The sequence below is a fragment of the Oxyura jamaicensis genome, chromosome 1, assembly GCF_011077185.1.
Source record: "Oxyura jamaicensis isolate SHBP4307 breed ruddy duck chromosome 1, BPBGC_Ojam_1.0, whole genome shotgun sequence".
NCBI lineage: Eukaryota > Metazoa > Chordata > Aves > Anseriformes > Anatidae > Oxyura > Oxyura jamaicensis.
The window spans coordinates 93545383-93567717 of record NC_048893.1 but is presented as its reverse complement, the minus strand read 5'-3'; the positions used below and the strand labels follow the sequence as shown (position 1 = coordinate 93567717).

The window sequence follows — 22335 nt, the reverse complement described above, 5'->3', positions numbered from 1 at the left end:
CAAGATCAAGACTGAACTACAGAAATATTCTGCAGCTGAAACAGTCTGAATATCTGTGCACTTTTATTGTGTAAATGAATATTTTTTAACCTGTATTTTGTGCTTCAATGTATGTTGCAAATCTCTTGCTCTCCACAGAACGTGCATTACCTCAGCACATGCCAAAACCAAGAGCAGAAAAGAAAAGCCCTCTGTGGGGCAGAAAATGAAGCTGCACCTAAGGATTTTGAGGTGGCTTTTAGTTACAAAAAGGATACATCTTATCCTGTTGAATGAGGTATGTTTGTTTGTTTGTTTGTCTGGTAGATTTTTGGTTTTGTCACCTTTGTGATTGCTTTTCTTTTTATGAAGGTTTTGCAATATGTAGCTAGATAGATGCCCACTAAATGCAATTATACATTTATTTTTCTTGCACTTCATTATATGTAGTACTTTTATTGTTTGTTTGTATATTAATGTCTTGTGCTATATGGGATATTAGACCAGCTAACATGTCACCTTTAGCTAATTTCTAGAAGATACAAGTCACTATGTATACACACTGACACATTCAGTGACTAGTCTTTTTTTTTTTTTTTTTTTTTTTTTTAATCTCTATATCCTGTTACTGTTGCCTACTTTGTACAACGTTGCTAAGGATTAGATTTTTGTGTGTGTGTGTGTGTGTCACAGACTTAATGCATGAAATTTTTTAGAGATTTTTTTTTTTTGCCATGCCAAGGACTACTTTATTTGTTAACCATTTATCTCTAAATAACAATGGTTCTCACTTTTTTTTGGAGCTAAGGAAGGAATATACTTCTGAAAAATCTTTTCTCTCTGTTTTGGTATGTTACTCAGTGTTATTTGTCAGGGCTGTATCATTGGTAGTGTCTCTCATTTCTGTCTGCCCTTTTCTATCTTTCCTAGTCTAATGGGGTCTGTACTAGAGTCATTGGGGAAACCTCAAAACGCTTCTGAGTGGAGTTGTATAAAATACGGTGCCAAAGAAAGCTTCACAAACATCACGACTAATGATACAACCAGCATATAAATCGAATTATACAATGAAAACAAGGTATTAGTTCGTCTATCACATTACCAATCAGCTTTGAAATTACTAAGGAAGTGGTTTATTTTTTATTCTTCTTGACAGCTTTTTTTTTTTTTTTTTTTTTTTTTTTTTTTTTTTTTTCCTCAGGTGGCATTTTCAATTTTGGCAAAAGTACTGACCAGGATTTGTTAGTGCCAGAGCTCCCCTTGTTTCATGTAACTCACTGGAAAATACCTTCTGCAAGAAAGCTTTTCCAGACGCATTCAGTAGGATAGTCTTTTGATGAGCTAGGCCAATAACCTCACAGGCCAATAACCTTCCCACACTGCACATCTGCAAGAGTAGTCTGGTTTTCCACAGACAAGGCATTTCTGTAGTTTATTCAGTTTCTTGCTGTGGTTCTTTTTGCAGCTAAGCTTCTGTACTGTACAAGGTCATTCCTATCCCTTCTTTAGCACCCCCACCTTTGTACAATTTTTTAATTCAGGACCTGGGCCACAACATGAAATAGGGGAGTCTGTAGAGTCTCTAGCAGCCATAACGCTCCTTCCCTCTGCTCTCAGAGGTCTGATGACTGTCACAGCTTTGTGCCTGGGCTGTGCAGCAGTAGGCAAGGGGCATGTCTGAAGAGAACTCTCCATGTGAGAGACTAAACCACTGATTTGGTTTGGGATTGCCTAGTTGGTGCTGTTTGAGCTGTACGCCGTTCTTGGGAAGCTAGGCGTGAACTGCTCTATGAGACTGTTATGCCCCTTACCCTGGTGCTGTGATAATACTTTATAATCTAATATTCAGCTGCAAGATAAATGGATCCCAAGCTGTCCTGAGACCTGCCAGCATGCCCAGCCCTCTCCTCTTAGCAGCAGACTGCTGGGAACCCTAGAGCAACTGCAGGCCTCTCCCAGAGAGGATTTTGTCCCAGAGCATTTCCTACCCACAGGTTTCCCAGGTATGTTGTGATTATTTGTGATTATGTCACATAAGGGCTTGTTTATGTGTGGATAGTAGAAACCAGACTACTGGACATCTTGGCTAAACTACTGTACTACCGTGTTCATTTTACTGATAAAATATGACGTGTGCATTAGGAGGGCTTCTCCTATAAATATTCATTTATGAAGTGTGATTTATTATAACAATTCTTTCTGTTAACAGCTACTGTTATCCAGTAGTGATTTTCATTAACAAATTACTTTTTTTTTTTTTTTTTTTTTTTTCCAGCTTGAAAGCAATGACATTAATTACTTCTATAATTCTTTATATTGTTTTGGATTTCATTGCTGATTCTTAATTACAATGTGAACTCTCTAGGAGCAAAAAGTTTTCAGAATTACTTGTATGGAAAATCTTGTAAAAGTTAATATGCATGTCTCTCTGCAATCAGTTATGTTTACATTTGCAGTTTGAGTGTTGTTGCCAGAATACCTGTGGAAAAATGTCCTGTAATGTAGAACACTATACTGCTTTTGCAAGTCAAATAAAACCATTACCCTTCGTTAATTTTCAGTAATTTTGTTTTTACCATAACCTACAATGTAAGTAATTTCATCTTGGCTTCCTCTCAGTCAAATTCTAGAGAATCTTTCAGTAAGTGTTGCTCATAGAAATGGCCACTCTGGTATGGGTAGAACATTCTTGACTCCTGTGGAATTTTTCTAGCTTTGACCTCAACAAAAGACAATGCCTTCTAAAAGGAAGAAGCCATCTGCCATGGGCCACAAAGTGCCATAGTATAGCACTAAGGAATTCTGAAACATTTGCCAAATTATCAATAATGACTTTTTAATTTTAAGCAGAAAAATAACTTTATTGCATAACATGACATTGTCAAAGTATAGCTACAGAAAAATGGTACTGCAGAAAAAACTCATAATTGGAGTGCTTGGGAATAAATGAAGAAACTGCTGCTAATAAGGCTATGTTTTTTTTCTTTTCTTTTTTCTTTTTCTATTTTTTTTTTTCTTCCTCCAGGCACTTCATTATTTCTCCAGCAAAGAAATTCATTGCTGTATGCAGGTAAGGAAAGAGTAAGACCATCTCTTCTCTGAATATCTCTTCAGTTCAGACTGTATGTTTGAGTCTCATGCCTGCATACTTCTGGTAGTTGGGAGCAACGCCAAGCTACCTGTGAGAGGGATTTCTGTTCCTAGTAGGATTTCTGAGCTTCACGGTGGGAGTAGAAATGTAACAGTGCTTGTTCATATATGCATGAACACAGATGAGCTGTGGTAAAAAGAGATTAAAATCAGTGGTTGTTTCCATGCTGAGCAAAATATGGCCAAACTAATAAGGATGTAAGGGCATTTAAAGTCATTATAACTGACATTAATTAGGTTGTCCGTTTTATTTTTGTCACCACTCGTTTCTGCCAGCAGTGTTTTTCTTACTGGGGAGATTTCATCTATTTATAAGTTCCTCATAAAGTTGTATTGCTCCAATAAACTAATCTTATTTCAGATTTTCATTTCTCTAATTCCTTGCTAAGATTATGCACAGGGACAAAAAGAAAGAAGGAGTGATTACTGACAAATGGATTTTCCAGTTTTTAAAGCAGTCTGACTGACTTCAGTTGCCTGCCTACTGTTTGGAATTAGTTTATAGTTCCTAGAAGATCCTAGCTTTGCAAATATTAGTAAGTTTGACATGAACTCTGTTCAAGGAAAAGCACAGACAGAGATATGTTTCCTGTATTGACACTTGTGATAAAGCCCTCTGAACTACAAGGAAACTACAGCTTAAGTTAAGGAAGTCTTCCTTTGCCTGAGAAACCTTTCAGTAGTTTTCCGACAAAGAAAATAAGGTGCTGGATCAGGTTATTAAGTTTTTTTTTTTTTTTTTTTTTTGATCTTCAGAGCAGTATCTGTTCAATCCTTTCTTGCCGTGATTCTAGGAATAATATTTATTGAATATCTTCCCTCAATAGAAGCTAATTGTCAGTTGTTTTCTTGTTAAGCAGTCATGTTACTGGTAGTTTATGTCCTTAGTCCTGACAAGTTGAAACCCAGATTCCAATCCACATTTCCTCAAAACATGGAAGACAGTCAGGTCTGCAGAGGCACTTCAACCCATCTCCAAATGGGAAGCTTATGTTTCAAGCTGAAATCAGTGGTTCTAGTGTATGGCTAGGTAAAATGATTTCAAACTGTTTACAGATTGCAGGCCATGATGAACGAGCACTGAAAACATTTGAACTGCTTTGCTTTGACATGAATCTGTTATGTTAAGAGATAGCATATGGTCAGGTCACGCAGGCCCCTTGGCTATTGAGAACATTGGCACCTCAGCAGATTTCTGATCAGAAGTGCGTAAAATGAGCCAGTTATGAGTTGGTCAGGATTCCCACTCCTTATATCGACAGCTGGGATAACAAGAAGTTAGTGTCCAGATAACATATATACATACAGAAATGTCTTTTTTTTTTTTTTCTCTCTCTCTCTCTATGAAAAGACAGTCATATGGCTGTCTGTTTGTGAGATGGAACATATTATAGTTTAACATTTGTGAATATAATAGCTGCTATCTGAAAGCATGGAAAAAGCTTAGGTATTTTTACAAAGGCTTTGAACTTGGCCTTTCTAACAACCCTAACAATTTGCCTTGTACACAAATTTTGAATAGGGCTACTAAGTCCAGCAGTCTACAGAGTACATGTTCTTATGTAATCCAAATTTGAATCCAATTTTATGATTATTCCATGGTGTTAAATTTCTTCATAGCCTAGTAATTACACTTTTCATTTGCTGCACTGTGGAAAACATCTTAGTTATGCTTGAGTAGACTTTCCTGTGTGTTTTTTTTTTTTTAATTATTTTTGGCAGTTGTATAGGTAAAATACTTTTGTCACTACAGTAAAGATATATAAAAGTAGTATTTATATTAAAAAATATGTTTCTAATTCTTGAAGTTTCTCATAGCATTGGATGAAGACTTCACATTATTTAAAGACAAAAATCTTATCATTCAGCTTTGTCATTAAATTCTTAAATAATCATAAAGACTATCCTACCCCAGCAGTTTAAAGATTCAGGTTTGTATCTTTTCATGCCATCTTAATAACTTTGAAGAGAGTAAATGGCTCACTTTTAGAACAGGAGGGACGAGCAAGATTAGAGCGCTTCATGAATTCATTACTTTTTCCTATTTATTGTATTGCACTGATGATATTTCAACATACAATGAATAATTGTAATAACAGTTGCTAGGAAATGATCTGTAATCTAGATAAAAAAAATATTTCAGGTTCAAAGACAATCTGCCAGTTTAAAGCCTCATGGTAATGAATACTGGAGTATTTGAAAAAAGGGTAGGGTGAGGAGGGTACCTATTTTCTTCAGTTCTATATTTCAAACTCTTAGATATCAGATAGAAATGTAAGTAAAATGAAAAGCTGTTGCCATTTCTTGTGAAACTGCTGACACATGCTTTCTGCTGCCAGGCTTCTCCGTCACTACCATTAGGTTTTATTTTTACATATATTTCTTTGCTCTGTGAATCTTTGTTGTGGATTTGCTCTTATTACCAGCCCAGATATATACTAACAATGGTACGTTACCTTAAGCTTGGTACTGGTTCACCAAGGAAGTGGTGAAATACAATTAGCTTCTCATCTTTGAGGTCAGAGACTATTAAACTGTTAAACTAATGCTGTGAAAGGACTCAGAATGTCATGTGCATATTACTAACTTCAGACAGTGTTTTAGTAGACACCAATTCATAATTTCTGTAACGATGGCATTCCATTGAGATTAATCCACAGGACTTCTACATCCCGGGTTTCTGGTGAGGAGCAGAAGTGGTGGCTGGGTGCAGGGTCAGCACAGTCAGTAGGCAGGCTTCAGCTTTCACTTCCTTCTGAAAAATGCTATTGGTTTGTTCCCCATTTATTTGCCAGCCTGCCAAGGCTGCGCTTTCAATGGGCTGCTTTTAAATTGCTCACTTTGCAGTGGGAGTTGTGTTTCTCCTGCTCTAGAACCTGTTATGCTCAGTGTCTCATGACAATCGCTGTGAAGCTAAAAATTAGGTGGTGGATTAGGATTACCTGGTCTTCATGAAGGACAGCACTGGGGAATGAGCTGCTGAAATTGAGAAGGCTTTTGAGTGACAGGAGTAGTACATGTTTTTGTGTTGGGCACCAGAGTTGGTGGTTTGTAAAGTCCTACACGATAGGGAGGAGGAGGGAGTAGAGGATTGGCTTGGTTTTGAGACTGAACAGTGCAGGAGGGAGCAGCTAGAGCCCTACCAAGGGTCGAAAGAAAAGGGCATGATCTTAGAAATTGAACATTTGTTAGGTAGTCTCATTTTGATCAAGGAAAATTGTATTCCTATTCCTGGAAGAAGAGGAACATGCCGTCCCGTGAGAGCATTCTTTGGTGAAGAGGTTGTTGAATTAATCTGATGTGTCACTCAAAAAAAAAAAAAAAAAAAAAAAAAAAAGCTTTAAGCCATCACCATCTCTGGTATATGTGCTCAGACACAAACAAATGCAAAACTATTTTCTTTGTGTTATTTATAGCTGCTGCTCTGTGCAACACACTGTTCCTCTGTGATAACCTTAGGCTGCACTTTGGCTTTTCAGACTCTTAGGAGTTCTCTGGAACAAGCTTTCTCCTGCATCAGCTCTTGAGAGTGGTTGCTGGCACGCTATGCACCTTATAAGTCTGAGATCATTGAACTCTGGTACAGTATTCCAGGTAAATCTGATATTTTGCAGAGGAAAATTTTGGCCTGAAAGTGACTGGAGGCTCTTCTGAAGTTTACTGTTATTATTAGTACATGTTTTAGGGTGGCCAAGATCTTTTCAGATTTAGTGGAAGACAAACTTCTTTCGTGGATAGTGTGAGATGAAGGAGGGATAGGAGAGTGAAAGGACACCTTTTCTGTCTTTTAATGTTCTCTACAGTGTATTATGCCAGTGAAATAAAAAGATGATGTAAAACTTCCAAAAGTGGTTTGGTTACCTGTCATCAGCTTGCTGTTTCACCTGTCTTTCCCATCAAGTATAAAAGCTCCATTATGGGTCCAGCTCTGTTAACAGATTCAGAGATGACAACCAAAAGTTCATACTATAACTAACATTCCTCATTCACTGGCTTTTCCATTGCTTGAGCCTCCTTACTGATAACCAGTTCTGATTTGGGTGCATTTTTGTTGGCTCTTATTACCATCGTTACATCGCATAGCAAAATAAGGCAATTTTATAACGTAGTTAAAATAGGAAGGGCTTTAACAATAAGGCATACCAGCTTTCACATAGCTTAGTTGTCCTCATTATTAACAGGTAAGTCCTGTCCTCCCAAATGGGTACTTTCCATGCACGTTAGGTATTTTTTCAGTTTGAAATGAAATCAAAACTGAAATATAAAGTTGTATAACATTTGTTATACAATAGTTGTATTGTATAACATTTCCAGTTTGTAAAACTTCACCATATAGAAAAGAGTCAAAAATTTCTTCCAACCTTGTAAAGTCATTGTGTTCTTGTCACCTAATTTATTTGGCGAATGTTTTAAGACCTGATCTCTCATTCATTCTCTTGTGCTTTCTTTTTTATTTATTCACTATGAAGATCCATGGATTAATTTGCAAAAAACCACCACATCAGTGTTTTTCTTCCATTTGCAGAATGTGGTTGAGTTCTTCTGAACATTCAGTTAAATGCTAAGGCGCTCCTCTACTCTTACAGAATGACTCTTTCACCAAGAGTTATAAAATAATAATAATAGCGCAGACCCTGTGTAATTTTCATTGTCTGCTGAAAATTTTCACAGCTGGTGCTTGTTTAGGTTTCTGTGAATCAATGAGATTAGCAAAAATAACATGGGTATGTGTGGCTTTTTTTTTTTTTTTCATATTCAATCTGCTTTAAAACATCTAATGTCTGCTATATAGATATATCTGCTGTGTTCAGTGCCCAGATCTACTCTGCTTTATTCTCATGTTGAAGGTGTAGGATTGTAGCAGTAGACAGATACTTCTAAACAACCAGGACCAGGTTATCAAAAATTTCAAGAGTCATTGCTTGGTCTCCTTGATGTGGAAAAGAGATAGAGATCTACTGTGTGACTCTTTGTCAAAATGTAATTCCCAAGTTGTTCAAAAGCAAGGTTAATTGTCATTTTCATTATACTGTCTAATTATTTTTCACAGCCATTTCAGGTCTTGTTGGACTGAAGTATAGTGCCGATATACTCCTTGAGATAGCATGACTTGAATAAAAAGCCCCCATGTTAATGATTTTAACTTCCACTTCCTGGAGTGTTTGTTTGCTTGTTTGTTTGTTTTTATTTTTTTTTCCCTGCTATTTTGGGTCAATATGCTCAAGTTTGTAACGTTTTTTTTTTTTTTTTTTTTTTTTTAATATATTTTTAAAGAACACTTATCTTTTTTTGCATCTGTTTTACTGGATGTTTTTAATTGATTAATTGTAATCTAATAGCCTAATTATAATGTAACCAACTTAGATGATGCTGTGATTCTGCAATTCAATGAAATGGCTGTTGGGCTTGTCTGCTTACATTATGTTGGGGTAAAGGAGGAAGTGAAATTCTGTTTTTACTTCTTGATATTTATATTCTGTTTCCTAACAGTTGTATTGGAAAAAAATGATATACACTGGTTCCCAGTTTGTCATCTCTATACCTCCATTATAATACATTTAGATATTTTCAACACCTTCCCCAGATATGAGTATTTTCTTCAAAATATAATCCAGTTGATGGATTACAGAGATTTCAAGCCCATCTCCTCAGTTCACATGGTGCAATATAAGAACACGGAGACCCAAGTCTTCATAAAATATCTGCATCTCGCAGTCAGTTTCTACTGAGGAGACTATACAAAAAGAAACAATAAGTTGCTTTAAAAGAAATGATGTGAAATTTAGATTTCAGCACTGGGGACTAAGTAAAAGATGTGTGTCCTAAGCACATCTGGAAGGATCACAGAGCCATAAATAAGATGGAGGAAGAAGCTACTGAAATCAAAGAAAATTAGAAACAAATATTTTTAAGGAATGAAGATACAAATTCATGTCAGAAGTAGCATAGCATAAATAGAAAGAGTTTGGACAAAGCAACAGACTGATAAGATGTAAAGAACAGGTAACCTGTGAGGAAAATCATCCTGAGGAAAACACCAAGAAGAAGAATCTGACATCCACATAGCCTACACTTAATGCAGAGGTATCCCAGATCGAAGCCTAACTTTCTTTCTCCTGGCTATCGTAGAATGGCCCAGATTGAGAAGGTGAAACAATAAGACAAAGTTATCTGAAGCTGAACTCTGTCTACTGTCAGGCAGACAGCTCCTCCCTCCTGTGTCCTCAGCCTGGTTTGCAAATGATTGGGATGCTGTGAATTCTCTTGAAAGGCACCTTTCCTCTCAAGTAACATAAATTACTGAGAAAAAATCCCAAAGCATCTCAGCCAATCAAAGCTGTATGATGTACTCGAACCCAGAGACGAACACAGGAATAGTGAGGGCACAGCAACCTGTTTGTGACCTGTTGGGGCAAAACTCTGCCCTCATTTCCTTTTCTAATACCTAGATGTCATTCTGCAAAGGAAAGAATAATGGGAATTATATTACAGTTGAGTTTCTACAGGTTTCAGAATCCCTGTGATGTTTTAAAAATATTTTTGTAAATATATTCATATTCCCTAACCCTTTTTCATGCATAGGAGGATACCCTCATACTCTTATTTATTTAACAAATATATTTATGAGATAAAATAATATGCTTCTCTTATTATTTTTAGAAGTACTATGAAGATTTTTTTTTAAAAAAAAAGAGAAACCTTTTACTTAAATTTAAATCAATGAAAAGAAACCAAGATGATAATTACATGTGATTTCCACAACAAAGCTATATCTTCTCTGTTGTAGAAAAAAACATGAGTAAGAAAGCAAAATCCAAAGCAAAGATGTCCCCTGCATTTTATGAGAAACAATCATAGTTTCTCTGATTAGGCATATTCTTTTCCATTTAAGCAGTAACATTAAACTATGCCTTATACATACTAATAGAAAAGATTTATACTCTGGAACAAATCTAGGAACTGACAGTTATTTCGTATAATACTTACGGGTATCTTTAACCCTAATGGCAAATATATATTAAATCTGGTAGGCATATTATCCTTTGATGCATGCCAAGCTCCTATTACTATTAATAGGAGTTAAATATGTTGAAGGAAGAAAATATTCTCTGGCGTGCCATTTTGGAGACCACAGGTTTTAAATGCCTTGCTTTATGGAAGTGGCTTTTCTCTTTTGACCGATGGTGAAGAACTTTTGCAGCATTATACATGCATGCATTTTGATTGAAGTATTAGCCAGAAATAATTGTTTACTAGGATGTTTCAGCTGGGGGAGAAGATTAATGTTGCAGTCATAGCATTTTCTGTAATGAATGTACAAAGTGCAAAGCCTTTGGAAGTGCAGAGCCTTACCAGTGGTGGATGTGCAGAGAATTCATGTGGTATCCCTGAGCATAACCACCATCAAACAGGAGCTCCAAACTCTTTTCTTGTCGGTATTTTTGTTCAAAGCGCTCCCTCAGGGAAGCCATGGAAGGAGAGAGAAAGGTAGAAAGACTGTTCTCAGTGCTTGCTCTGGATGCCTCCTTGTATTTTGCCTTTAATCTCTTTTCCTCCCTTTGATGCAGATATATAGGCAGTTCCACCAGATCGTACTGAGTGAAGCTCCTTGCCAGCTGTGCTCTGCTTGTACTTTCTGTTTGGACCTGTTGTTTGTGTCAGGGCTAAGGGCGGGGGGTGGGGGGCTTGATCTTTCAGCAGATGGGTCTCATACAGGAGGTTAATGGCTTTTTCACAGTTGTCAGAAGTGAAATAGAGAATGTAAATTCCAGTGTAGTCCAACTGAATGGGGGCAGTACAGTCTCACATCCATAACATCCTGCATCGCTTCAGTATACTATTTGTTAGCATTTTTATTTTATTTTTTTTAAGACAAAGTGTGTTAGATTTGTAGGTCACTAAATATTACCTGCATAACTTAAGGCTAATCTTTCATCCAAATTCAATTTGGTTCGTCTCATTTGAGCTACAGTTTGTTCCACATTTTTTGCAATCATTTGTCTAGATGTGTTAATTGCAATACTGTATTTTGCAACACATGGTAATACATTACCCTGCAGTGACAGTTAATATCTAAAGCAAAAATCTTTGCTGTTGTTGTTCTGAAATGTGTGAATTCATTTCCAAAATACAGTCATTTGAACCTTTATTGTGCTGTCCTATAAAATTCTATTGCAGGTTTTTGCACTTACATGATCAGGAAGCTTGGTATTTCACTGTATCTATTCAAATATAAATCTGCTGATGGAGATCATATAACTGTAGAAACACAGAATGGTTTAGGTTAGAAAGGACCTTAAAGACCACCTTGTTCCACCACCCCCTTGCCATGGGCAGGGACACCTCCCACCAGACCAGGCTGCCCAAAGCCCCATCCAGCCTGGCCTTGAACACCTCCAGAGATGGTGCATCCACAGCTTCTCAGGGCAGTCTGTGCCGGTGCCTCACCACCCTCTGAGTGAAGAATTCTTCTTCCAGCATGATTCAGGGGTAAGATTTGTATATATGCTAGACCCCCTGAAGAAATGAAATCAGTAAATGCTTCTTTTGATTAAAACTTGATACTTAATCCTTTTTCCCCATACTTTTCTGACAGCTTTTAAAAAGTGGCTGTTTTAAAAACAGCAATTAATTATAGCAGTGCACTTTTAATCAGAAATAAAATAAAAATGGCCAAATTAATTTGTGGGATTTCAACTAAAGCTTTGAAAGGTGTTAGCATTGTGAACCAAAACTTAAGTCATAAGTTGAGAATGAGCTTTCTTGATATTTCCTTTGAACCATCTAACTCAGAGATCAGTACCGGATCTTAAACAGCATGGAGCTTATGTCAGACAGTTTAATCAGGGCTTTATGGACCATACTGAGGTTCATTCTTTGGCCTTCTACGTGGCTGTGAATACACAGCCACGCAGTAGGTGTTGTTAGCTGGCTGAAATGTTTTCCAGTTTATCTACTGAACATACCTTTAGAATAACACAGAGATTTACTTGAAGATAGTTCGTGTCTTCACATTTAAATGTCAGAATGTTCTCTCTCTAATTTTAAAATTGCATTAATTATATAAACTGATTGAATTAAAACTTTCTGGGATAATTTAGAGATTTATCTCTACCTACCTTTTATCTTCCATTGTGTCTCCAGAGTGCTTGTGAGCATTGGCTCCACCCAGTGCTTTTTCATGTCTTTTTGTTTTATATTGGATATCTTTTACATGTCCTTCCTTGTCTTTTCTGCATGTCTTGGGGCTTATCTTGGGTGATAAATTGACGAGGGCTTGGTATGTATACATGAAGGTTTTTCTTACTAGCCACCTAGATATGGAGACTTGTACCTCTCTTTGCCAACACCTTACTGTCACAATCTGCAGCCCATGTATTAGACCTCATGCCAGACCTGTTGTGCTGTATAAAATCGCCAGCCCTGAGCAGTGCTTTAGGCAGGGCATTGCCCATGAAATCTCCTTTGCCTTGAAACACATCCTATTCTTCAGGGACTGTAGTGACTGATTTGAACACACTTGTTTCATTCCTCAGGACTGTAAAATGTAATTTAAAGTAAATGTTGCACAATTACACACCTTTTATTTAAAAGGAAAATATAAATTTTCTATCAAAACCCTCATTTGAAATGTTGGCAGGACATGTACATGTTCAGCTTAAAATTAATTCTCTTCTGATCAGTAAACAGTATTTAACAATATTCAGTTGCACAAACTCGTTCAACCAGTACAGCTGCAAGAAAATGGCTTTTCTTGTGTCCCTGGTCAGTACACATTTTGCAGAAGAGATGTCTGTTCTTTGTTGTTTTATATGTGTATTGACATAAACATGTATGTACATACTTACACATAGATATATGCACATACACGTATTTATGTACACACACACAAAGTGGTACTTCACAAAGTTGTAAGACTACAAATATGGCTTTTTTTTTTTTTCTTTCCCTCCTCACTGTTCTTCCTATTTTTTTTTAATCTTGAAGTAAAACCAGATGTATATAACATACAGGCTAGCAATTTGTTGTTAATCGATACTGGGTCCCACTCTCCTTATTTCATACTGCTTTAGGAGATAAAATTAACTAGTAACTTTCTAGTTAACTTTCCCTCCCATGCAGTAGGATGTATGTGGGTGTACTTCCAAGAGGAAAACAGAAATAAGAAAGGAAGGACTGCCACTGAACTGGACCCAGTATGACCATAGAATTCAAAATTGTTTTTCAGCAGTATTAACTCTTATAAAATATGTTCAAAATGAATATGGCTTGTAATTTTTCACTCTCTCTGTTTCTGAAGCAACAGTCAGGCATGTCACTTGTATCAGCTAGCATCTTGGACTGAGAACTCGCAGTGTATGCTTCAAGTGCTGGATGGATATGTGTAAAGCTTCAGAAAGGCAAGTTTAGAAAAACTAGAAAAAAATACTACTTGGAGGAGAATTTTTATTCCTCCAGGGTGCAGTATTTTCAAACTATGAGGAAAATACCTTTCAGGAAAGTTCAGAAAAATGCTGTCTTTTGGGAGGATGGAATAAAATTTCTTGAGATGGTAGTAAATAATAAAAAAAGCCAGTATCCCTAACAGGAAACTTGAAAACATTTATTTCAAGAGCAAATTTATCATCGGTTTGAGGATACTACTGTGGAATACATGAGCTGAAGAAAAGGATCTCGGGAAGTCAGCATGGGCCTTTAAAACAAACAGGCTAGAGCTAGAGGCAAAATTCCATGAGGAAATAAATAAAAGTTCCTTTTTGTCTCCTGTATTATAAACAACCAGCCACACAGAGCTGTACTATTGATGTGTCCAGGAAGCATTCCACAACTTATCCATGTTTTTTGTCTATTGTGGAATGATCATCAACACTTTTTGCCATGTGTCCTGAAATATTACAATATTGTTGCTGTTAGTAAAGCCCACCACACATCTCTGTCCTCTTGGGATGAAATACATACTTAGAAGGAAAAAAAAAAAAAAAGTCTGTGTAGTGTATGAAATTTTGTCTGATCTAGGAACCATTTTTTTTATTTTTTTATTTTTTTTACAGAAATGGATGATTTTAATCAGAGAAGCTTTCCCGTTCATTTCAATTTATTCTGAGAGGAAGCTGAAAACTCAGTGAAGATTCAGAAAGGTAAAAAGATGGAGATTTGACATCATCTTGCATTTCTGTTAATATCTGAATTACCTGAATTTGGGGAGAATATAGGTACAACTTTAAGCCTAAAACCATCTGTATACTAAGCAGAGCTAATGTGGCCCATTGGTTTGTTCATCGGCCGCACTCCAAGACACAGGAGACATTGCTGTGCCATAGGAATCCATTCATTATCTGACCTTCCTCTTGATGTCCCATTTCGGAGAGCCCTGCAGCCTTCCTCACCAGTTACATATAGTCCACCCACCTCTTATACAGGTGAGGTGCTGCTAGGAGGAATGGCCATTGTTTTCTTTCCACTTGGCTTGGTGGATGGTGATGTTGTTGTTGAAGAGGAATATCTGTCATGGTAAGAGATGTTACGTCTGTTTTTGGTGTAAAGATAAATGAAAACTAATATTTTTAGGAAATGCAAAGTTATTGCTTCTAGTCCTAAATCAGTTCTTTGCTTATGGAATTATATTAACACTTTCTGCCTTGTAAGAGAGAGATAATGAAAGCCACTTTTGCCTCTTTTTAGTGTTAGTGAAGGACATTATTAAGAGCAGTATTCACGTGTAAATATTTCAATAAAGTATTCAGTACCCTACCTAGGAAAAACTATGGATGACAAGGTTTATAGTCTAACTTCTGTAAATTTAGGCTATTTCCTGTTGCTAGGTCACTGACCCTTCTGTTTACGGATAAGTTAGCTCTTTATTTAGCATGATTGTATTACTATTATTTATTTTTTATTTAGGCACTGCATTAAATACACTTCAGGCTCTTTCCCCCCGTAAAATATTTTATGAAAAGGTGAACAATAGAAGCTTCTTCTTTGCACTATCAGTTTTAACGTAAACCCAAAGGGACAGTTTTATGCTATACTCTAAAGATTTCTGTGAAGGTAATGCTGGAGTGGGACAAAATACATATGCTATTTAATCCACTGGAAACAAAGCTGCAATAATTTTTCTTAATTGGGGGGATTTCTGTCCTTTTTCTTGGTAGTAGAATGATGGCATAAACAACAAGGTGTGCCCTTCAGGTATGCTTTCTCTAAATAACATACTCTGTGCTTTCATTGCTTAAGGAATTCACATGTTTGAAAATTAAAACCTGTCTTTTCAGCTGTTTTTTTGGTGCCTTGTGCTGCCCAGGAAATAAACAAATCTCAGTGCTGAGGGTCTCAAATATGTATTTTATGATACGTCCTGGGAGCAGTTCCCAGCACGTGCAACACACTCATTGCAGGACTTAATGTTGATTTGAACACTGAAGTATGAATACTAATAGAGGTGTTACCTCACTGGTTCTGCTTTTCAACTGTGGAGCAATTTTTGTGTTCTTTGGGGCAGAGACTGTATGATGTATAATCTGTATGATGTGTAGTATAATGGACCCTTGAGCTTTGATAGTACAACCAGACATCATTCCCATGAATAACAGAAAGAACAGGGACAGTAGGTGAGTCTAGAGATGTATTTTGTTACAGTAAATTAAAATGTTGCAAAGAATTGCTGTGTGCACTAGTGGGGCTCCCCATTACACAGGTGAAATTTTCAATGGAAAATGGAATCTGTGTGGCTTCCAGTGAAATTTGCTAGGTGAGGTCCTTGTGCCAGAGGCTGTAAAGATGAAACCATGCAACAAACCCTTCACTAGAGTTCCTTTTTTAGTGCTTTTTTTTGTTGTTTGTTTGTTTTGTTTTTTCTCCCTGAATATAATACATCCACAAGATAGTGGTCTTTTGGTGATCTTTTGATAAATAGAAGGTGATCTTTTGGTAAACAGTTTGAAGTTGTTATCGCATTCCAACTATAAATGAGGAGTCTGTCTCATCTTTCAACATTTTATAAAAACTGTTTTTAACTGGAGAAAAAGTGGTCTCTGAATACAGAAAAATTAAATTTTTTTTGAAAGGAATACTGAATTGAATATATGTGTGGTTTTAGAAAGAACTTGAAGAACTCTTTGTGGTGTTTGAAAAAGTCATATCAACCTGAACAACTATTTCTAGGTACATACATTCTTATTTTACTACCAGTTAAATGCAGATTCTGTTAATATATTCTTCAGTGAAGTACCTAAATACCAGAACATGTGATTAGGTTCTGAGAATCTCTCTACACGATTCAATATCGTGTTTCAATGATTAAATGATACACCTAGAGAATTATATGAATATAAGGGTGGTCTCTGTTTTTTTGTGTGCGCGCGTGTTTGTTTTAGCCATCTGTATTCCAGAAATAATTTAATTATTGTTGATGGACAACCTCACTTGGCAGCTTGCTTCTTTCTTAAGTGTTCTATAGTTGTTCAGTTCTTTAGTGGTTTAAAGATTAATATCCCTTTAATTTCTGAAAGAGAAGCATATATTTCTTGTTCTGTGTATAATTCTGATACATCTGTTCTAATATGACCATTGAAGATCACTTTCTGATTTCTAGATAAAAAATGCATTTTCATTCTTTCCTCTTTTCTGGAGCCTGTGTCTGTACCTAATTGTGTTCTTGTTAACATTACCTTTTTTTCCCTCTCAAAATTGTTTTTCTGAGTCTCTTATTCTCAAAATCTCTTCTTTGCTTTTCTTCCTTAGTTTTTATTCTTTTTTACTTTTTTCCCCTGTGTGGTTTGTCTGCTTCCAACCCTTCATTTCTAGTGGAGCATTTTTAGTGTCTCTGTGATAAAGACACTTACTAAATATCTAATACCAATCAGGTGGTTAGAAGGTAATATAATAGGCCTCTAATGTAACACCAGATCAAGACACAATGGATTTCCAAAAGGAACTGCCTCTGAGTGAAAGCCACGCACACACACACACCAATTTTTATGTGAATTTTACATGGCTGTGCAAGTACTGCTCAGCAACAACTGAAACATTGGTGTGTTATCAACACTGTTTTAGTTACAAATCCAGAACATAGACCCCTAAGGGATACTATGAAGACAGTTAGCCCTATCCCAGCCAAAACCAATATAGTAACCTATGTATGTGTATTTGCTGAAAACATATTTGAGGCTTATCTTCATTTCTTGCTAATATTTTCTAAGGCTGAAATTTTTAGTTGCCATGATATGATGGCCGAGACCAAGAGCAAGCAGCAGGGAACGGATGCTTTCCAAGTGATTACGTGGACCAGTTGTTGCTTCATTGTTTTGCATCATACGTATGGCTCACTTCTCCTGATATAACTTAAATAACACATGATGCAACCTTATTGCTCTTCACATAACATTTAGTCCTTAATGTCTCTTACTGTAAGGCAGGTGCAATGGTGAAACATAATAGAAATCTTGTGGGAGGATAGGTTTTCCTATTTAGGTTGTGGACAGTTCTGGGTCATTAAATAAGTAAAGTGAGTATTTAGTGTACTTTCAACTTTTTGTGTGTGTGTGATTGTTTTTAGTATTTTTTTAAAAAACTGAAGAGCAGAAAATGTAAAGGCTGTATTTGTTTGTTTGTTTTGTTTATTTTAAATGTGTCTGGGAAATTGCCTTGGATGATTATAGCCATTAGTCAACTGTAGCAAGTCATAATATCGTAGAACCATAGAATATATTGGAATATTGAATAAGGAATATAGAATATAGAACAGGTTGGAAGGGACCTTTAAGGATCATTGAGTCCAACTTCTGGATTCCCAAAGGACCCCCCCCCCCCCCAAAAAAAAAAAAAAAAAAAGAGATCACATGTCTGAGCATTGTCAAAACACTTCTTGACCTCCAGCAGGCTTGGTGCCATGACCACTGCCCTGAGGAACCTGTTCCAGTGCCCGACCACCCTCCCTGTGAAGAACCTTTTCCTGATATCCAGCCTGAACTGCCCCTGAAAAAAAAAAAAAAAAAGAGAGAGAGAAGCCTTTTCGCCTTTTCTTGCCTTTTTTTTTTTTTTTTTAGGAGGAGACAGAAAAGCTTATAAAAAACAGTCTGAGTTTATTAAACATAAATCTTTGTAGATGAGCCTGAAAACTGTCTTTGATAAGCAATCTTTCTGAGACATGGAAAATCTCAGGGATCTGAGACTGCCTGGAGCTAAGTACTGCATAGATGGTAATTAGCTGAGCTCTGAAGAAATTGGTGGTTGATATTGATTAGAGACAGTAAAGAACTGGCTAAAGGAATGTCATCACTGCCTTATGTAAAATGATAAATTAGGATTGGATGAAAACTGTTTAATGTTTGCATTTAGGACTTTGGCACAAAAAAAAAAGTGTGTGGTGACTGAATTGGAATAAATTTTACACAACTTTAATGTAACAGTAATTAGGGATTTATTATATACTCTTATTGTAAATAATAAGATTAGATTGTATGATTTTCAACAGCACTTAATCAGCATTTAAGTTTTAGTCAGTGCAGTGATTTAAAATAATTTACTACAATAGAACCCGATACTTTAACTTAAAGATTTGAGAAAGACAAGGTTCACGTGAGACTTACTGCGGGGTACTGGGGAGTTTCTAAACTGTGGCATGCAGTTAGAAGGCATTTTGAAACTGGAAAGGGAACAAAATAAAGTACAGAAAGGAACTGATAGTAAGATCAGAGTAAAAAGAAAAAAAGGATATAATTGAACAGTACATTGTTAATGGTCATGCAATTAATAATCATGAAATTCTTCAGCTGGAAGTAACAGAAGAAAAAGACTTGGGAATATGAGTTGATGTCTAACTGCTACATATGATGTGGTGATGATAAAGTTAGATACAATCCTAGGGGGTGTTGAACATGTTTCTTTTGTGCAGGGAAGAAAGCAGGTTCATGGCCAGGCTGATGAGCATCATTGAATATTCTCTTTTGGTACTTCATGTAGCTCTGGCTGCATGTAAAGATGAACGCAACTGGAGTGAGAGTGGAGCTGCTAGGAAGTTGGGGGGAAAAAAAGATTGTTTCCATTGACACTGTAAGAATGTGATTAAGTACTGGGGGCTGGTGAAGTGCTTTAAGTGATTGCTATTGAAACTTACTGAGGAGATGAATCCAAAGTTGGGCTCTCATTTTAGGAGTCTGCCAGAGCTGCTTTGCAGCTGTGCCTGTGCTTGACATTGCACTCCATTAGTCTGCACTCTGCCCTGCTCATCTGAGGCCCCGGTGGACTTCAGACCTGCCATGTCACAGGGCCATGGCTGACACCACTAACTGTCACTGCACCACCTGGCCCTTGTTGCTCCCTAGTACTGCCTTTCATTTTACACTTGGGCTTGCTGTATCAGTTTTGGGATGTCATCAGGATAGAGGCAGATGTTTCTGGTGTCAAGATATAAGAGAAACAACTCCTTTGGTTTACATCGTCTATACATGTCATTTCATATAAGATACCTGTTTGGTTACTTCTAAAATAAACCATTCTAATTTGTTTTCATGCTCTCTTTCTGTGAGATTCTCCCTACTTTCTCAAGATAATCCTCTATCAGCTGTTGACATTAACATCAATTGCAAGATTTAACATGCAGAATTGTTTTGTATGATTAAAAAAAAAAAAAGTATAAATCTTGATTGTTTTAATATCTAAGTCTAATACATAACAGAGCAGTTGGGACAGGTCAAGGAGAGCCTGTCTGCAGGCTAGATGACTTATCTGTAGTGTATAAATCTGGTAGTTTATAGTTCCTTTTCTAATTCTTTCTAGCTCATGCTTCCCCTGAGTAAGACTGTTGCTCTCTTACATGACCTCTTGCTCAACGTGGTACTTACAGAAAAACTAAAAACAAAAAAAATACATCATATCACTGTATTTTTTTTTTATTTTTTTTTCCCTGTTGTTTAAGGTTTAGCCTGTCTAGCTTAGACCCAGTTAAATTTAGTGCTGGCCCTTTTCCAGCATATTGATGGCCCTTTTCATTGATGCTTATCTCTGTCCTGACTTAAACATACAAGGAAACAAACAGTTTTGAAAACCCTGACCTTGTATTGTAAAACTGGGAGTCCAAGTTGTTCAAGAGAGAGAGACTAATTGTAATGTTTTGCAATATTTACTATAATTTGTTTGCAAATACTTGTTACTAAATGACCAGTTGCAGTGGTACTAACCCATTGTATTAAACTATGCCACAGTGATCAAAGTAAGCTTTTGCTTGGTCTCTTTGGATCAAATTGACCTGGATCAATTAGTAAGAGACAAGATAGGAGAGGAAAATAAGGAAGAGTTGATTGTGTTCTTCAAATTTATAACCCATTTGGGAGAGAAGGAAATGAAAAGTCCTTGCCAATCATTTTCAATCCAGGAAAACAAAAAATCCACCTTCTAAGGTTTAGTTATAACAGCAAGATCTAAATTAAAAAGCAAACTCTTTGAAAAAACATTGAGAAGAGAAACCATTATCTTCCCACAACTGACAATGTGTCTCGTGAACAAGTGTCTGAGAAAGGACTGAGTGAGGAAAGGATTGTGACAGTTCTCATGGGGTGGCCTTAACTTAGTAAAATTAGAAAACTTAATGGTTGTGCCTGGAATTTCTATTCTGCTACATACTGTACTTTCTTCTGTTGCACTGTCTGCTCTTGTGATGTGAATATATGCTTACTGGGAATTTGAGTCAGTGTGTCAAACTTCAGATAATGCTTTTTAGAGACCTAAAGCCAGTGCAGTCACCATAGGTGTCACTGAATTTGCTAAGAATTTAATTCCAATTTTAATGAATGTAACATTCAGTTTTATCCACACAGTTTTATTCTTACCTAATTGGGAACCTAAAAGATTAACAGGGTAGGAGCCAGCTATAGGAATTTCTATTCCAATATACAAAAGGTGCTTTCAATTTGCATTTTAACTCCAGTTCTGCTTTAACACTGATAATGCACAAAGCCCAGTGATATTATTACACTTTGACACTGAATTACCAGATAAATGGCTTGTCAGAGTTCATTTATGTTTCTGAACGTTTGGCAAAGAGTGACAGCTACATAGAGTTTATAATTCAGTAATGCATTACCTCAATGAAGTAAAGCAGCTTCCCCTGAAAAATATATGCCAAAAAAAAAAAAATGTATATATTTTGGTGGTCTAGATAAGGTGTTTTTAGATTCAAAATGTGATCATGGGTCAAATACGAGGATTAATTCTGCAAGTCAGATAACTCCAGAGAAAAGGGGATACCGTGACTTGCCTTCTTTTTCACTGAAGAGCGAAATTTTGAGCATCAGGTGCCTACATTGGAAAATGTTTTCTCCCCTTTAAAATGGAAAATGAGAAGAGTTTCTGGTATCATCCATGTTCCATTTTGTGTTTAGTGTATGCTGGTTCCCACCTTTTTGATATGCATGATTTCTGTACTCTGCCCGTCAGTGTGATGCGACATTTCAGAATATCTGAGAAAAATTGAAGACAGGAAGTAATTTAAAAACATCTGAATCCATACCAATACAAAACACAATTTTTGTATTTTCAATTTGATGTCTTTTAAAAAGTGGGCAAAATATATTTGTGAAAAAAAAAAAAAAAGTAAAAACTATTGCAGACCCTGTTATGTCTGCTTGTTTTCTTGTATAAACTAGAGAGTACTTTACCAAAACCTCCATGTGCCACGCACAGTGTTTGGATTTTAACACTTCTTAATTTTTCATGCTCTCATATGGAGAAGCGAACTAAGCTGTACTCATTCCCTTCCTGCTAGCACTAAAACATATTGGGAGGCAGGATTGTAGGAGCTCTGATGCAGTGCAGGTGTGGGTCTGCAGGTCAGATCCAGGTGTGGGAGAGCGAGTGGGGAGGAGCCTTTGCACTGCCTTTTGAGGAATCTCCTCTGGTCTCACCTGCTTCACCAAAACATGGGCCAAGTTCCTGGTTGGGCTGTGTGCCTCAGGCTCACCTTGTCACCAAGGGCCTCCCTGTTGATGCCTGAACTGCTGGCCAGACCTGGCTGCCGCTGCTGGACCTGCTCCCTCCTCCTGCTTGGGGATGGTAGGGCTGGCCCTGCCAGTGAGGCTGTTTCCCGGTGGCCATGCTAGCCATCTTGGTCATTGGCCTCTATGGAGACATCAACCTGGGCAGCTACTGACTGGAAGGTACTGTCTGTTCTCTGTCGCGGCAATAGCTGGTGTACCTTCCTTTTCCTCTATG

At 36.9% G+C, this 22335-nt stretch overlaps 1 long non-coding RNA gene across 1 annotated transcript in view; it reads left to right on the top strand.

Annotated features, from left to right (window-relative positions):
- The first annotated feature begins 22023 nt into the window (after positions 1-22023).
- LOC118160667 overlaps positions 22024-22335 on the top strand; it is a 32468-nt gene continuing 32156 nt past the window's right edge. Inside the window, exon 1 of the long non-coding RNA XR_004747620.1 lies at positions 22024-22280. This is a non-coding gene — a long non-coding RNA (uncharacterized LOC118160667). The remainder of the gene's footprint in view (positions 22281-22335) is intronic.